Below are 15,951 nucleotides of genomic sequence, written 5' to 3' on the forward strand. Positions count from 1 at the left end.
TGATAAGGCCGCAACAGCTAGAGCTGGGCCAGACCAAAGCATGGAGCCAGGAGCTTCAGCCAGGTCTTCCAAGTGGCTACAGGGAGCTGGATCCGAACTGGAGCAGCTGGGACTCAAACTGGTGCCCAAATGGGATGCCAGTGCCACAAGAGGCAGCTTTACCTACTACACCACAGCACCAGCCCCAGATACTTTGTATAATAGCTAACTTTTAAAATAGTCTATTGAAAGACCCATGTTGTGACGTAGCAGATAAAGCTGTCACCTGCGATGCCAGCATCTTATATGGGCACTGCTTCGTTTCCCAGCTGCTCCACTTCTGATCCAGCTCCTTGCTAATGGCCTAAGAAAAGTCAGGAGATGGCCCAAGTGAATGGGACCCTTCTACTTGTGTGGGAGACCTGGATGCTGCTCCTGGCTCCTGACTTCTGGCTTCAGCTGCGCCGATCCAAAGCCAGGAGCCAGGTGCTTCTTCATGGTCTCCCATGAACCTGAGCCATCCTCCACTGCCCTACCAGACCACAGCTGAGAGCTGGATTGGAAGAGGAGCAACCGGGAGTAGAACCCAGCGCCCATATGGGGAGCCACGGTGCCGGCCCTATTTATTTTTTTTAAGACTTATTTTATTTACTTGAAAGAGAGTTACAGAGAGAGGTGGAGTCAGAGAGAGAGGTCTTCCATCCGCTGGTTCACTCCCCAGATGGCTGCAATGGCCAAAGCTGCGCAGATCTGAAAAAGCCAGGAGCCAGGAGCTTCTTCCGGGTCTCCCACATGGGTGTAGGGGCCCAAGGACTTGGGCCATCCTCTACTCCCTTCCCAGGCCATAACAAAGAGCTGGATTGGAAGAGGAGCAGCCTGGACTAGAACCAGTGCCCATATGGGATGCCGGCACTTCAGGCCAAGGCTTTAACCTGCTGCGCCACAGCGCTGGCCCCTATTTTGTTATTTTTTAAAGATTTATTTATTTATTTGAAAGTCAGAGTTACACAGAGAGAGAATGAGAGGCACAGAGAGAGAGAGCAGTCTTTGATCCACTGGATTACTCCCCAGTTGGCCGCAGCAGCTGGAGCTGAGCCAATCCGAAGCCAGGAACCAAGAGTGTCTTCCGGGTCTCCCACGTGGGTGCAGGGGCCCAAGGACTTGGGCCATCTTGTACTGCTTTCCCAGGCCGTAGCAGAGAGCTTGATCAGAAGTGGAGCAGCCGAGACTGAAACTGTTGCCCATATGGGATGCTGACACTGCAGGCAGCAGCTTTACCCACTACACCACAGTGCTGGCCCCTCTAGCTATTATTTTTAAACTATGTAGTTCTCTGTAAAGCTGTATAGTTCTGCATACAGTCCTACAGACTTACTTCTAAGGGTACAGCTTAAAAACTTGTCATGGGACTCCAAATCCCATTAAAATTGGTGACGAAAATGTCATCTTAATTGTTAAAGTGATCATATTGTTAAAGTGACATACAAATAGGATTAAGTGTTAAAGAGAGCATATAAATAGCATCAAGTGCCTGGTAACGATAATAACAAACAGAATTAAAAAGGAGGGAATGTCCAACACGGGAAGCAGTCCACACAGCAGACTCATAGAATGACAATCGCTTTAAGTAACTCTGACCTTGGAATCAGCCCTTAAGGCATTCGGATGTGGCCGTAAAGCCCATGAGAGTATTTCAGGCATGGAAAGCCAAGACACTGCAATAAATATCCTACATGAAGGATCTCTGTGAGTGAGACTCCAGTAGAAAGAAGGGTCCATCAAAGAGGGATGTACTTTTCTCTGAAAAGAGGAGAGAACTTCCACTTTGCTTATGGCCATGTCTAAATATTGACGGAGTTTGTGGTCACAAAATGCTTCCATAGCCTTGGCAGCTGATGGTACTGATGTTATAAATAAGAGCTTTTAATTGCTAAATTAACAACAGACGTCACTGTGCACTTCCCATTTAGAACCTCTGTCCTTAATGAGTTGTACTATGAGAATTAACTGCAAAATTTGTTCTCAAACAGTAGTTTATGCTTTGTGTGTCTGTGTAGCTGCAAATTGTTGAAATCTTTACTTAGTATAGAGTAGGTCTTCTGTATATAAAGTTAATTAAAAATGACTCTCGGGTTGGTGCCGCGGCCCACTTGGCTAATCCTCCACCTGCGGCACTGGCACCCCGGGTTCTAGTCCAGGTTGGGGTGCCGGATTCTGTCCTGGTTGCTCCTCTTCCAGTCCAGCTCTCTGCTATGGCCCGGGAAGGCAGTGGAGGATGGCCCAAGTGCTTGGGCCCTACACCCACATGGGAGACCAGGAGGAAGCACCTGGCTCTTGGCTTCGGATCGGCACAGCGCCAGCCGAAGTGGCCATTTGGGGGGTGAATCAATGGAAGGAAGACCTTTCTCTCTGTCTGTCTCTCTCACTGTTTAACTCTGCCTGTCAAAAAAAAAAAAAAAAAAAAAGAATCTTGATGCAGAATGGGATGGGAGAGGGAGTAGGAGGTGGGATGTGAGTAGGGGTGGGAGGGCAACTATGAGAGGAAGGACCACTATATTCTTAAAGTTGTACCTATGAAATTTGCATTCATTAAATAAAATTTTTTAAAAAACTATATAGTTCTCCTTTAAGTTGATAACTTTTGCATCTATTAGGTACATAAATGCTTATAATTATTGTCTTTTCTTTCTATACTGAACATTTTATTAATAGGTAAGGTCCTTTGTGTCTTATAACATTTTCTGATTTAAGATTTGTTTTGTCTAATAATAATATAGCCACTCTCACTCTCATTGGATTATTATTTGCTTTTAGTACCATTTTTCATCTTATCTGTTGTATCTATTTCTGTCTGGGATCTAAAGTTTCTAACATACAGAATATAATTGAATGAATAATTTTTAAATCTTTTCTTCCCATCTCAGTCTTTTGTTGGAAAGTTTGATATATTTACATTTAAAGTAACTATTAAGAAGGAAGACTGGGGTTTGGGTGCACTGGTTAAGACAATGCATGGGACACCTGTATCCCATATTGGAGTGCCTGTTTGAGTCCTGGCTTCTCCAACTTCCTGGTAATGGGCACCTTGGGAGGCAGAAGATGATGGCTCAAGTACCTGGGTCCCTTCCACTTCCGTGGGAGATGAGTGTCTAGGCTTCTGGCTTCAGTCTAGCTCAACCCTGGCTGTTGCAGGCATTTGGGGAGTGAACAAGGGGTTGGAAGATCTCTCTGCTTTTGATATAAAGTAAAAATAAATTTAAAAATAAATTTTTAATGAGCCATTAAAAATTACTGAGGAGGGATTTCTTGCATTTTTTATTTGTTTACTATGTATATTAAAGCCTTTTTCTCCATCATTCTCTACATTTTTGTCTTTTATATTTAGCTTTTTATTGCAGTAAAATATTATCATTCACTTCTTATTTCCTCTTATGTATATTCTCTAGCTAATTTCTTTGCAGTTATCATGGCAATTACATATAATATCCTAAAGTTATAGTGTTGTACTTTTAATTTATACCATCTTAACTTCAATAGTACTTAAAAGTTGTTTCTATACAGTCTATTCCTGAATCCTTTAGCTTATTGATATCACAGAATTATATTTTTATGTACTGTGTGTCCAAAAACAGACTAATAATTACTTCTTTTATGCATTAGTCTTTGCAATCATGTGAAAACAAAAAGTGGAGTAATGAAACAAATGACAATAATGCTAGCTTTTATAATTGCCCACGCATTTGTCTTTACTACAGGTACTTATTTCTTCCTGTGATTTTGAATTATTGTTCCATAATGTCTAATTTCAACCTACAGGACTCCCTTCAGCATTTCTTTCGGGGCTGGTCTAGTGGTAATGACCTCATTTAACTTGTGTTTATCTTGGGGTTTTAACTTCTCCCTCGTATTAATGAGGCTGTTTTTGCTGGATATAGGATTCTCAGTTGACAATTTTTCTCCTTGCATCACTCTGAATGTATCAGTCCAAGGCCTTCTGACTGTGGTAAGAAATCTGCTGATCTTACTCAGCAACATTTGCAGTGATGAGTCACTTTTGTCTTGCCTTTTTCAAGATTCTTTGTCTTTTGAGTCTCATCAAGTCAAGTTCATTGAACTTCTTTGGGACATGCATGCCGTTATTTCTTCAAATAATCTGTCTTTCCCGCTTGTCTCTTCCGTGGCTCCCATGATGCGTACATTGTTCTGCTTCATGGTGCCTCACAGTTCCTCAGGCTCTGTTCACTCTTCCTCAGTTTTTTACATTGTTATTTACGTGAGGATGTCAGTTGCCCTTTCTTCCCGTTTGTTGATTCTTTCTCCTGCCTACTCAAATGTATTTTTGAATTTCTCTAAGTTTTACTTACTGTAATTTTAAGCTCTTGAATTTCCTTTCGGTTTCTTTGTCATTTTCTCTTGCTGATATTTCCCTGTTATTCATATATTGTTTTCCTGATGTCGTCCCCAACTTCCTGTAGCTCTAAGCATCTTTAAGCCAGCTGCCGTCAAGTCCTCCTGTAGCAAGTCCACCTTTTGGTCTGCCTCAAGGTCAGTGTCTGCTGATTTATCTCTTTCCTTTGAAGTAGCCATACTTTTCTATTTCTTTGTATGCGTTGTGGTGACTTTTTATTGAATACTGGACGTTTGAATCTTATACTTTGGTAACCCTGCACATCTTCCCCTCAGGTTGCTTGTTTTTGTTGTCGCTCTGTTCTCGTGTAGGTAGGAATGCCAGGCCCTCTCTGCCTTCTCTGAGCCTGAACCTTTCCATCAGCATACGCAGTGTCTGTATAAACTCATCATGTATGTGCTTGCTGTTGCATGTCCCAGTCCTTAAATATGTTTCCACTAAAGGAAAAGAGGGGTAAATGAGAAAGGGTGGGCCTTCCAATCCATCCTGTGGCCACCATGTAACAGGAGAATATCCAATCAAATGTATGCAGGTGACCATACAAGGGAGACAAAGAGGCTAAAACCAAACATAGGGAAAACCCTTCTTTGTTCAGGGCTCAGGATTTTGGATAAAAAATTCCACTTGGGCCTTATGCTAGCGTAATAAAAGATACTTCCTGTTAAGAGGCCTGGCGTCTTGTTCTCCGAGTCCTGATACAAAGCAGCCACAGCACCGACTCCTAGGCACAACTTTTGCTAAGGGTGAGAATTGGCCAAAATTAACTGCAGTTTGCTGTTCAAACCTTTCCCAAGCAGGTGCAAGCATTTGAAAAGACTGCAGAGTTCCCAACCAGTTAGCTCCAACAGATTGTGCCAGTACAGCTGTCTAGGTAGACAGGCTCCTAGCGCCTCCTACACTACCTTCTTGTTGATGTCATTCCACATAGGCAATTTTTAAATTTCTAGTAGCTGCTTCAAAGAGGGAGGTGCCTTTCTCTGAAGGGAGGAGAGAACCTCCACTTTGACTATGACCGTGTCTAAACAAGATAAGAGTCGGAGAACTCAAGGGGCTTCCATAGCCTTGGAAACTCATAACTGGTGCATAGGGAGATTACTGATGCCATAAACAGGAGTGTCAATTGGTAAAGTCAACAACAGGAGTCACTGTGCACTTACTCCTCATGTAGGATCTCGGTCCTTAACGTGCTGTACACTGAGGCTTAATGCTATAACGAGTACTCAAACAGTATATTTCACTTTGTGTTTCTATGGGGGTGTAAACGACTGAAATCTTTACTTAATGTACACTAAACTGATCTTCTGTAAAAAAAAAAAAAAAAAAAAAAGAAATTTTCAATTCCCAACTTGACTCTCACTGGGATTAAACATGACAATAGGTCTGATCTGATTTCATCATCATTTAAAAAAAATCATCTATTATTTTTCACTTTATGTTTCTGTGTGGGAGCAAACTGTTGAAATACTTACTTAAGGTATACTAAGCTGATCTTCTGTATATTAAGATAATCGAAAATGAATCTTGATGTGAATGGAAGGGGAGAGGGAGTGGGAAAGGGGAGGGTTGTTGGTGGGAGGGACGGTATGGGGGGGAAGCCATTGTAACCCATGAGTCGTACTTTGGAAATTTATATTCATTAAATAAAAGATAAAAAAATAAATAAATAAATAAATAAATAAATAAATTTTAATTGAGAAAAAAAAATAGTAAAAAGAAACAGGCAAGTATTTGTAACACTCTATTTAATTCAGTGTATAAAAATATGATTATCTTAACATCTAATCAATTTAAAAGGTACTGTTTTTTATACTACGTCTTCAAAAATGTGTACGTACTTAGAGAACAACTCAATCTCAGATGCTAAATTTTCAATGGTTAAGATGAAATGTAGTTTTACCAAAACAATAATATTGTATTTTCCACTGCTTTGGTTTCTAAATTAATTAAAACTTAACAAAAGTTAAAATTCAGTTCCCCAGTCCCAGTAGCCACACACAGCCATGGCCTATATTGGCAGCACACTCTAAACACCCACCTCCAAAAGAGATTTGTGAGTTGAGGTTTGGTTTGGTTTGATCTTTATTCTTTTGGTGTGCTGTTTTTGTCTTTTAGTTTTTATTTATTAGAGAGAGAGAAAGAGAGCGAGAGAGAACTCCGATCTGTAAGTTCACTCCCCCTGGGCCAGGGGGCCAAGGGCTGAAGCTGGGGACCGAGAAGTCAATGGGGGTGTCCCTCGTGGACGACAGAAACTCAGTCACTGGAGCCCTCACCTCTGCCTCCCAGGATGCACCTGAGCAAGAAGCTGCGGTCAGGAGCCAGAGGAGGTTGTGGAGCCCAGGCGCTCCGTGACAGGGTGCGAGCATCTTAAGCAGTCTTCACTAGGAGGCCGGAAGCCCAACCCCTGGTCTTCTATTCTTTAGTGAAGGCCTTTCCCTTACTTCCTTTTTTAAAAATGCCAGCTGGGTTAGGTTGGCCCTCCCCATGCAAGGCCAGCGCACAGTCTTCAGCAGACTGGGAAGTCGGTGTTGAGACAGAAGCCTCCGCAGGGCCCCCTCCCTCCCTCCCGGGCTGCCCCTCGCCGTGCGAGTGCTAGGTCTCTCGGGCAGCAGGCTCTGCTGGGACCAGGAGAACGCACAGACGTTTGCTCCTTGTCTTCCTCTCTGGAAGCAGCAACTCATTCACACTCCGTGCAGCCAGGAGCCTGGCGCTTCTGATAAGAACAGCGCTGGCAGAGCTTCAGCCGCATCCGGGGAGAGCCTGGGGAAGGCCGCCCGCTTGTGGGAACTCCTGCTGGGAGCATCCCAGCGCGAGGATGCCAGCTGTTTCAGAGAAGTTGTTTAGGGTGCTTTTTAATTTTAAAAATGTATTTATTTGTATTTTATCTGAAAGGCAGAGAGACAGAGAGAGAGATTTCCTACCTGTTGTTTCGCTGTTTAAATGCCCACCACAGTCAGGGCTGGACCAGGCGGAAGTTGAAGCCCAGAACTCAGTCCAGTAGTGGATTTGCAAGATAGTGTAACCACTTTGAGAAACAGTCGGGCATTATCCAGTGAAGTTGAAGGTGCAGCTCGCCCCCTGGGTATACACCCTGGAGAAAGTCTGCGTGTGAATAAGCCAACGCCCCCGTGTTTTCAGAGCATTGCCTGCAGAGCAAAAATTCTCAACAACTGGATAGATTGGAGAGAGGAAAAATGCTGAACTGAATTATTGGGGGAACCAAATGAATCACTGCACGTAGGTGATAGGTTAGGTTGTGCACATCAGTGTGGGTGATACCACAAACAGAAAGTACAACGCAGCCAAGTCAGAAAAGGTGCATAAACTGTGACTTCATTTATGTGAAATTCATTTCATTATATGAAAGTCAAAAACATGGGAACCTGATGATGCATTGTTGAATACATTCCCGTGGTAAAAGTACAGACAAGCAAGGCATTGCTCACGTGGTTTGGGGTGGAGGAAGGGTCCCAGGCCTCCTTAGACATACAATGACCTAGAGCTAGGTGTCGAGTCAATTACGATGAACAATGGTGTAGGTCCCAATGTACACCTACTTGGAAATCATGTCATACCAGAAACAGTACTGAGCTTGAATCAAAGCAATCATCATCAACGTACTTTGGTGTCAACCCATCCACGTGTTCAGTGAATGCATTGTATGTAGTGCAAGCGTTGGAAGGATTAAAGAATGATGCCAATACAGCATCTTCAAGAATTTGCCATCTAGTCAATTCAAAGAACTAGCTGGTCTGTGGCACTGTGACAGTCGCGGCTGCCCTCCTCTGTGCTAAGCCGAGCAGGAATTCCCTAGTCCAGCAAGCACAGGCTCTGAAGGGCATGTAAGTGAGGCGGGGTGGTCCATGGCAGGTGTATGAGGAGTGGTTCTGACCAGCGGGTGGACTGGATGATTAGTGTGAGACGAGGCTGTGAGTCTTAAATGGCACGGTTTCAAATACATGTGTCACCCACTCTATAGTTATGCTGAAAATTAGAGCTGGCGCTGTGGCGCAGAGGGTTAGAGCCCCAGCCTGCAGCGCTGGCATCCCATATGGGCACCGGTTCAAGTCCTGACTGCTCCACTTCCGATCCAGCTCTGAACTATGGCAATGGAGGATGGTTCAAGTGCTTGGGCCCCTGCACCCACGTGGAAAGACATGGAGGAAGCTCCTGGCTCCTGGCTTCAGATCGGCGTGGCTCCGGCTGTTGCAGCCAACTGGGGAGTGAAGCAGTGGATGGAAGACCTCTCTCTCTCACTCTCTCTGCATCTCCTCTCTCTGTGTAATTCTTTCAAATAAATAAAATAAATCTTAAAAAGGAAAATTAGTCCTCAATCTAGAGCCAGAGCTCTGTGGCAAATAAAAGGGCAAGGCACATGGGGCCAGCGCTGTGGCACAGGGGGTTAACGCCCTGGCCTGAAGCACCAGCATCCCATATGGGCGCAGGTTTGAGTCCCGGCTGTCTGATCCAGCTCTCTGCTAAGGCCTGGGATAGCAGTAGAGGATGGCCCAGGTCCTTGGGCCCCTGCACTCACGTGGGAGACCCAGAAGAAGCTCCTGGCTCCTGGCTTCAGATTGGCACAGCTCCGGCCGTTGTGGTCATCTGGGGAGTGAACCAGTGGATGGAAGACCTTTCTCTCTGTCTCTACCTCTCTCTGTAACTCTGTCTTTCAAATAGATAAAATAAATATTAAAAAAAATAATAATAAAAGGGCAAGGAACCACATCCCCATTTTGCCACTGAAGGAACTGAGACTTTTCCTGCTCACCCAGTTCAGAAATACTGAGTGGCATAGAAATACCCAGAGGCGTGTGAGTGGGCTCACCCTCAGTGCTCTCCCTGTGCCTGGTGGATTTAGAGCAGAGCAGGCAAACCTCAGGAAACACAGCCCCTTGGGCGGGGCTGGCCTGCAGGCCTGTGGGGGTGGGGCATCATTTTGGAGCCTCCCTCCCCTCTTTTTTTTTTTTTTTTTGACAGGCGGAGTGGACAGTGAGAGCGAGAGAGACAGAGAAAGGTCTTCCTTTGCCGTTGGTTCACCCTCCAATGGCCGCTGCGGCTGGTGCGCTGCGGTCAGCGCACCGCGCTGATCCGATGGCAGGAGCCAGGTGCTTCTCCTGGTCTCCTGTAGGGTGCAGGGCCCAAGCACTTGGGCCATCCTCCACTGCACTCCCTGGCCACAGCAGAGAGCTGGCCTGGAAGAGGGGCAACCGGGACAGAATCCGGCGCCCCGACCGGGACTAGAACCCGGTATGCCGGCGCCACAAGGCGGAGGATTAGCCTAGTGAGCCATGGCGCCGGCCCCCTTGTTGTTTTATAGGTGACACCTTCAGCTGCAGCCTCCTGCCTTCCCTGGACTCTCACTGATCTTGACCAGCTTGCACGGAACGATGACATCACAGGTGCATTGCTGGAAAGCTCCTGAGCGCACGCATGCCCACAAGGAGACCACTCCTGATGACCGAAGAACACAACAGCAATGCCGGTGCTCGTCAAACGCCAGTCACCCAGCTCCCACCAGGACCTCGGCCCTGTGCTCCATGGATCTGAGTCCACGGAGAAGCTAAATGAGCCAGCACAGTTCCTCGATGGGACTGCTGCCCTCACGTGTTGTTGCTCTGTCTCTGTGGTTGTTTTCATTAGAAAGGAACCTTATATTTTCTTTTTTTGACAGGCAGAGTTAGACAGTGAGAGAGAGACAGAGAGAAAGGTCTTCCTTCTGTTGGTTCACCCTCCAAATGGCTGCTATGGCCAGTGTGCTGTGCCTATCTGAAGCCAGGAGCCAGGTGCTTCCTTCTGGTCTCCCATGCGGGTGCAGGGCCCAAGGACCTGGGCCATCCTCCACTGCCTTTCCGGGCCACAGCAGAGAGCTGGACTGGAAGAGGAGCAACCGGGACTAGAACCGGGTGTGCCGGTGCCGCAGGCGGAGGATTAGCCTAGTGAGCCGCGGCGCCAGCCCCTTATATTTTCATAAACTTAAAATGGACGGTGACTATCAAACCTGACAATGTAGGATGTTTTCCGAGGAGTTTTCCTGTTGTTTGTCTGAAAATTGAAGGAGCATTGGAGGGCTCCCTCCCTTCCCACAAGCCACAGAGGTGTAAGCCCAGGTGAACATATCCTTGAGCTGGCTGCCGGGTCTGCCAAAAAGAGCCTTGCACTGAGTGGCATTTCTGGATCATTCTAAAGCGGAAAGATCGTTCTTCAGGGCCCCATGCAAGCCCAGTGGTGTTTACCATGCTTTTCAGGAAGAGTAACAAAGGAACCCGCTCCCTGCTGCAGTCCAGACTTTGCGTTCCAGAGCGTCCTGAGCTGGCTGCAGCCCGGTCGCTGAGGCAGCCCGCAGTTCCCTGCTGGAACCTGGCATCTTCAGATGCGTGAAGCCGTCTGGCCCAGGCACAGGAGCTGAGAGCACAGCGCTGCCTTCATAGGCAAGCAGAGGAGAACCATCCTCACGCCCTTGCTGGATGAGCCCCTACCACGTTTCCACCGTTTCCACCGGTCGGTGCGGGCTGGGAGCTGCTTGCGCGTTGGCAGGACCCAAGGCTGCAGTGTTCCATCCCTTCGGCTCTTCTGGGTGCCCTGCTTTTCCCCCCACCCCAAACCCATGTCTGTGTCTGCACGACTTACAAAATCATGCTCTTACTGTCAAACAGGAGCCATCCGGTCTGGCTGAAGTTTCCCAGGGAAGCAGGCTGCTGGCCCAGCACAGCTACCAGGCCTGACTTGTCTATCCCTCAGGCCTAGGTCTGCCACTAGCCCAGGCCCTGGCTAAACCTCTTATCCTCTGTGAGAGGAGATACGGCAGAGAGGGGAGGGCCAAAGAGACAACACAGACTCAGGCATCCATCCCGCAGTAATTGCTGTGGCCTCTGTGATGGGATCCTACCTCTGATGGGATGGAAACTCCTAGTTCCCATTTTAGCATGCAAAAATAAGCTCTTTTTAGAAAACAGTAAAATCAAGGGCTAGCATTGTGGCTCAGCTGGTTAGCCACTGCCTACAGTGTCTGCCTACAGTGTCCTATGACTGTCGGTTCAAGTCCTCGCTGCTCTGCTTCCAATCCAGCTCCCTACTAATGCACCTGGGAAGGCGGTGGAGGATGGCTGGAGTTCTTGGGCCCCGGCCACCCACATGGCAGACCCAGATGGAGTTCCAGGCTCCTGGCTCTGGCCTGGCCCAGCACCGACTGTTGCAGCCATTTGGGGAATAACCAGCAGATAGATGACCTCTCTGTGTGTCTTTCTCTCTGTAACTGTGCCTTTCAAAGAAATAATAAAATCTTATTTAAAAAAAAAAAGTAAAATCAGTAGGTTCAGAAAGTAGCACCGCCTTCATGCCTTTAAGGACTGGGCTTTGCTCCACAATGATAGCCCCTCCTTCTGCACAGACAGAACCCATGTCCTAAATGGTGTGCGGAACACTGCTCTGTTCTTTATAGGAGCTCCACACAAGTTCATAGTTCTGTTAAATAATACTTGTTGGAGGCCATGGAGTGGGCCTGGGGACCTGTTCTGGGCCCAGCAGAACAAAGCCACCAGGTTTGATGACAGTAACTGAGCTTTGATTGTTTGCTGAAGGCTCAGAGCGACTGATGAGTTAAGCTGTAACCAGTTGGCTGGTTGATTGGCCAGGCTGTAGCCAGTTAAGTTATTTTCTTTGGTTGGCGTTCTCAGAGTCAGCTGTGGTTCTGGAAGCTGCCTGATTGACACATCGGTTTTGTTTTGCTCATTTAAACACTATCACAGTTTGTCGGCCTAAGGAGTTTCCAGTCGGCCATTTCAGCACCATGGCAGGATCTGAGCAGACTTGCTCGGCCCTGGAGCCCGGGGCAGGCAGGGTGGACCCACCAAAGCCGTCCTGCTCCCTCTTCACTTGCTGCCTCACAGGACTGTGGGTAAGCTCTCTCCTGGATTTCTGTTGTGAGCTGAGTGTTTTGTTAGCTTATTTTGGTCTGGACTGCATCTGCAAGTCGTGAGAGAGGAGCAGGACTGGACTGTGTAGGTGGCCACGGGTGTCTGGGCTGGACAGGAACTAAACTGAGTAACAAAACGGAAAGAAGTGAACAGGCTCCAAATGGATCTAACAGATATATACAGAACTATAGAACTTTCAATCCTACAGCTAAAGATTTTACATTCTTCTCAGCAGTACATGGAACCTTCTCTAGGATTGACCACATACTAGGCCATAAAGCAAGTCTCAGCAAATTCAAAAGAATTAGAATCATACCATGCAGCTTCTCAGACCATAAAGGAATGAAGTTGGAAATTAGCAACTCAGGAATCCCTAGAGCATATGCAAACACATGGAGATTGAATAACATGCTCCTGAATGAACAATGGGTCATAGAAGAAATTAGAAGAGAAATCAAAAACTTTCTGGAAGTAAATGAGGATAACAGCACAACATACCAAAACTTATGGGACGCAGCAAAAGCAGTGTTAAGAGGAAAGTTTATATCAATAGGTGCCTACATCAAGAAATTGGAAAGGCACCAAATAGATGAGCTTTCAATTCACCTCAAGGATCTAGAAAACCTACAGCAAACCATACCCAAATCTAGTAGGAGAAGAGAAATAATTAAAATCAGAGAAGAAATCAACAGGATTGAATCAAAAAAAAATTACAAAAAAATCAGCCAAATGAGGAGCTGGTTTTTTGAAAAAATAAACAAAATTGACACCCCATTGGCCCAACTAACTAAAAAAAGAAGAGAAAAGACCCAAAACAATAAAATCAGAGGTGAAAAAGGAAACATAACAACAGACACCACAGAAATAAAAAGAATCATCAGAAATTACTAAAGGACTTGTATGCCAGCAAACAGGGAAACCTATCAGAAATGGATAGATTCCTGGACACATGCAACCTACCTAAATTGAACCAGGAAGACATAGAAAACCTAAACAGACCCGTAACTGAGACAGAAATTGAAATAGTAATAAAGGCCCTCCCAACAAAGAAAAGCCCAGGACCAGACGGATTCACTGCTGAATTCTACCAGACATGTAAAGAAGAAATGACTCCAATTCTTCTCAAACTATTCAGAGCAATCGAAAAAGAGGGAGTCCTCCCAAATTCTTTCTATGAAGCCAGCATCACCTTAATTCCTAAGCTGGAAAAAGATGCAGCATTGAAAGAGAATTACAGACCAATATCCCTGATGAACATAGATGCAAAAATCCTCAATAAAATTCTCGCCAATAGAATGCAACAACACATCAGAAAGATCATCCACCCAGACCAAGTGGGATTTATCCCTGGTATGCAGGGATGGTTTAATGTGCGCAAGACAATCAATGTGATACACCACATTAACAGACTGCAGAAGAAAAACCATATGATTATCTCAATAGATGCCGAGAAAGCATTTGATAAAATACAACACCGGTTCATGATCAAAACTCTAAGCAAACTGGGTTTGGAAGGCACATTCCTCAATACAATCAAAGCAATCTATGAAAAACCCACAGTCAACATCCTATTGAATGGGGAAAAGTTGGAAGCATTTCCACTGAGATCTGGTACCAGACAGGGATGCCCACTCTCAACACTGCTATTCAATATAGTTCTGGAAGTTCTAGCCAGAGCTATTAGGCAAGAAAAAAGAAATTAAAGGGATACAAATTGGGAAGGAAGAACTCAAACTATCCCTCTTTGCAGATGACATGATTCTTTATTTAGGGGACCCAAAGAACTCTACTAAGAGATTATTGGAACTCATAGAAGAGTTTGGCAAAGTAGCAGGGTATAAAATCAATGCACAAAAATCAACAGCCTTTGTATACACAGGCAATGCCATGGCTGAGGAAGAACTTCTAAGATCAATCCCATTCACAATAGCTACAAAAACCATCAAATACCTTGGAATAAACTTAACCAAGGACGTTCAAGATCTCTACGATGAAAATTACAAAACCTTAAAGAAAGAAATAGAAGAGGATACCAAGAAATGGAAAAATCTTCCATGCTCATGGATTGGAAGAATCAATATCATCAAAATGTCCATTCTCCTGAAAGCAATTTATAGATTCAATGCAATACCAATCAAGATACCGAAGACCTTCTTCTCAGATCTGGAAAAAATGATGCTAAAATTCATATGGAGACACAGGAGACCTCGAATAGCTAAAGCAATCTTGTACAACAAAAACAAAGCTGGAGGCATCACAATACCAGATTTCAGGACATACTACAGGGCAGTTGTTATCAAAACAGCATGGTACTGGTACAGAAGCAGACGGATAGACCAATGGAACAGAATTGAAACACCAGAAATCAATCCAAACATCTACAGCCAACTCATATTTGATCAAGGATCCAAAACCAAATCCTGGAGTAAGGACAGTCTATTCAATAAATGGTGCTGGGAAAATTGGATTTCCACGTGCAGAATCATGAAGCAAGACTCCTACCTTTCACCTTACACAAAAATTCACTCAACATGGATTAAAGACTTAAATCTATGACCTGACACCATCAAATTATTAGAGAGCATTGGAAAAATCCTGCAAGATATAGGTACCGGCAATGACTTCTTGGAAAACACCCCAGAAGCACAGGCAGTCAAAGCCAAAATTAACTATTGGGATTGCATCAAATTGAGAAGTTTCTGTACTGCAAAAGAAACAGTCAGGAAAGTGAAGAGACAACTGACAGAATGGGAAAATATATTTGCAAACTATGCAACTGATAAAGGGTTGATAACCAGAATCTACAAAGAAATCAAGAAACTCCACAACATCAAAACAAACAACCCACTTAAGAGATGGGCCAAGGACCTTAATAGACATTTTTCAAAAGAGGAAATCCAAATGGCCAACAGACACATGAAAAAATGTTCAAGATCACTAGCAATCAGGGAAATGCAAATCAAAACCACAATGAGGTTCCACCTCACCCCAGTTAGAATGGCTCACATTCAGAAATCTATCAACAATAGATGCTGGAGAGGATGTGGGGAAAAAGGGACACTAACCCACTGTTGGTGGGAATGCAAACTGGTCAAGCCACTATGGAAGTCAGTCTGGAGATTCCTCAGAAACCTGAAGATAACCCTACCGTTCGACCCAGCCATCCCACTCCTTGGAATTTACCCAAAGGAATTTAAATTGGCAAACAAAAAAGCGGTCTGCACCCTAATGTTTATTGCAGCTCAATTCACAATAGCTAAGACCTGGAACCAACCTAAATGCCCATCAACGGTAGACTGGATAAAGAAATTATGGGATATGTACTCTATAGAATACTATACAGCAGTCAAAAACAACGAAACCCGGTCATTTGCAACAAGATGGAGGAATTTGGAAAACATCGTGCTGAGTGAATTAAGCCAGTCCCAAAGGGACAAATATCATATGTTCTCCCATCGGCGACAACTAACTGAGCACCAAAGGGGAAACTTGTTGAAATGAAATGGACACTATGAGAAACAGTGACGGTTGATGTGACGGTTGATGTACAATGTAATACTTTATCCATTTTAGTATTTTTCTTTTTGTTCTAGTACCATTGGTTGAACTCTGTAATTAACACACAATTATTCTTAGGTGTTTAAATTTTAACTG

The sequence above is a fragment of the Oryctolagus cuniculus genome, chromosome 3, assembly GCF_051225735.1.
Source record: "Oryctolagus cuniculus isolate XC-2025 breed Fujian yellow rabbit chromosome 3, ASM5122573v1, whole genome shotgun sequence".
Classification (NCBI taxonomy): Eukaryota; Metazoa; Chordata; class Mammalia; order Lagomorpha; family Leporidae; genus Oryctolagus; species Oryctolagus cuniculus.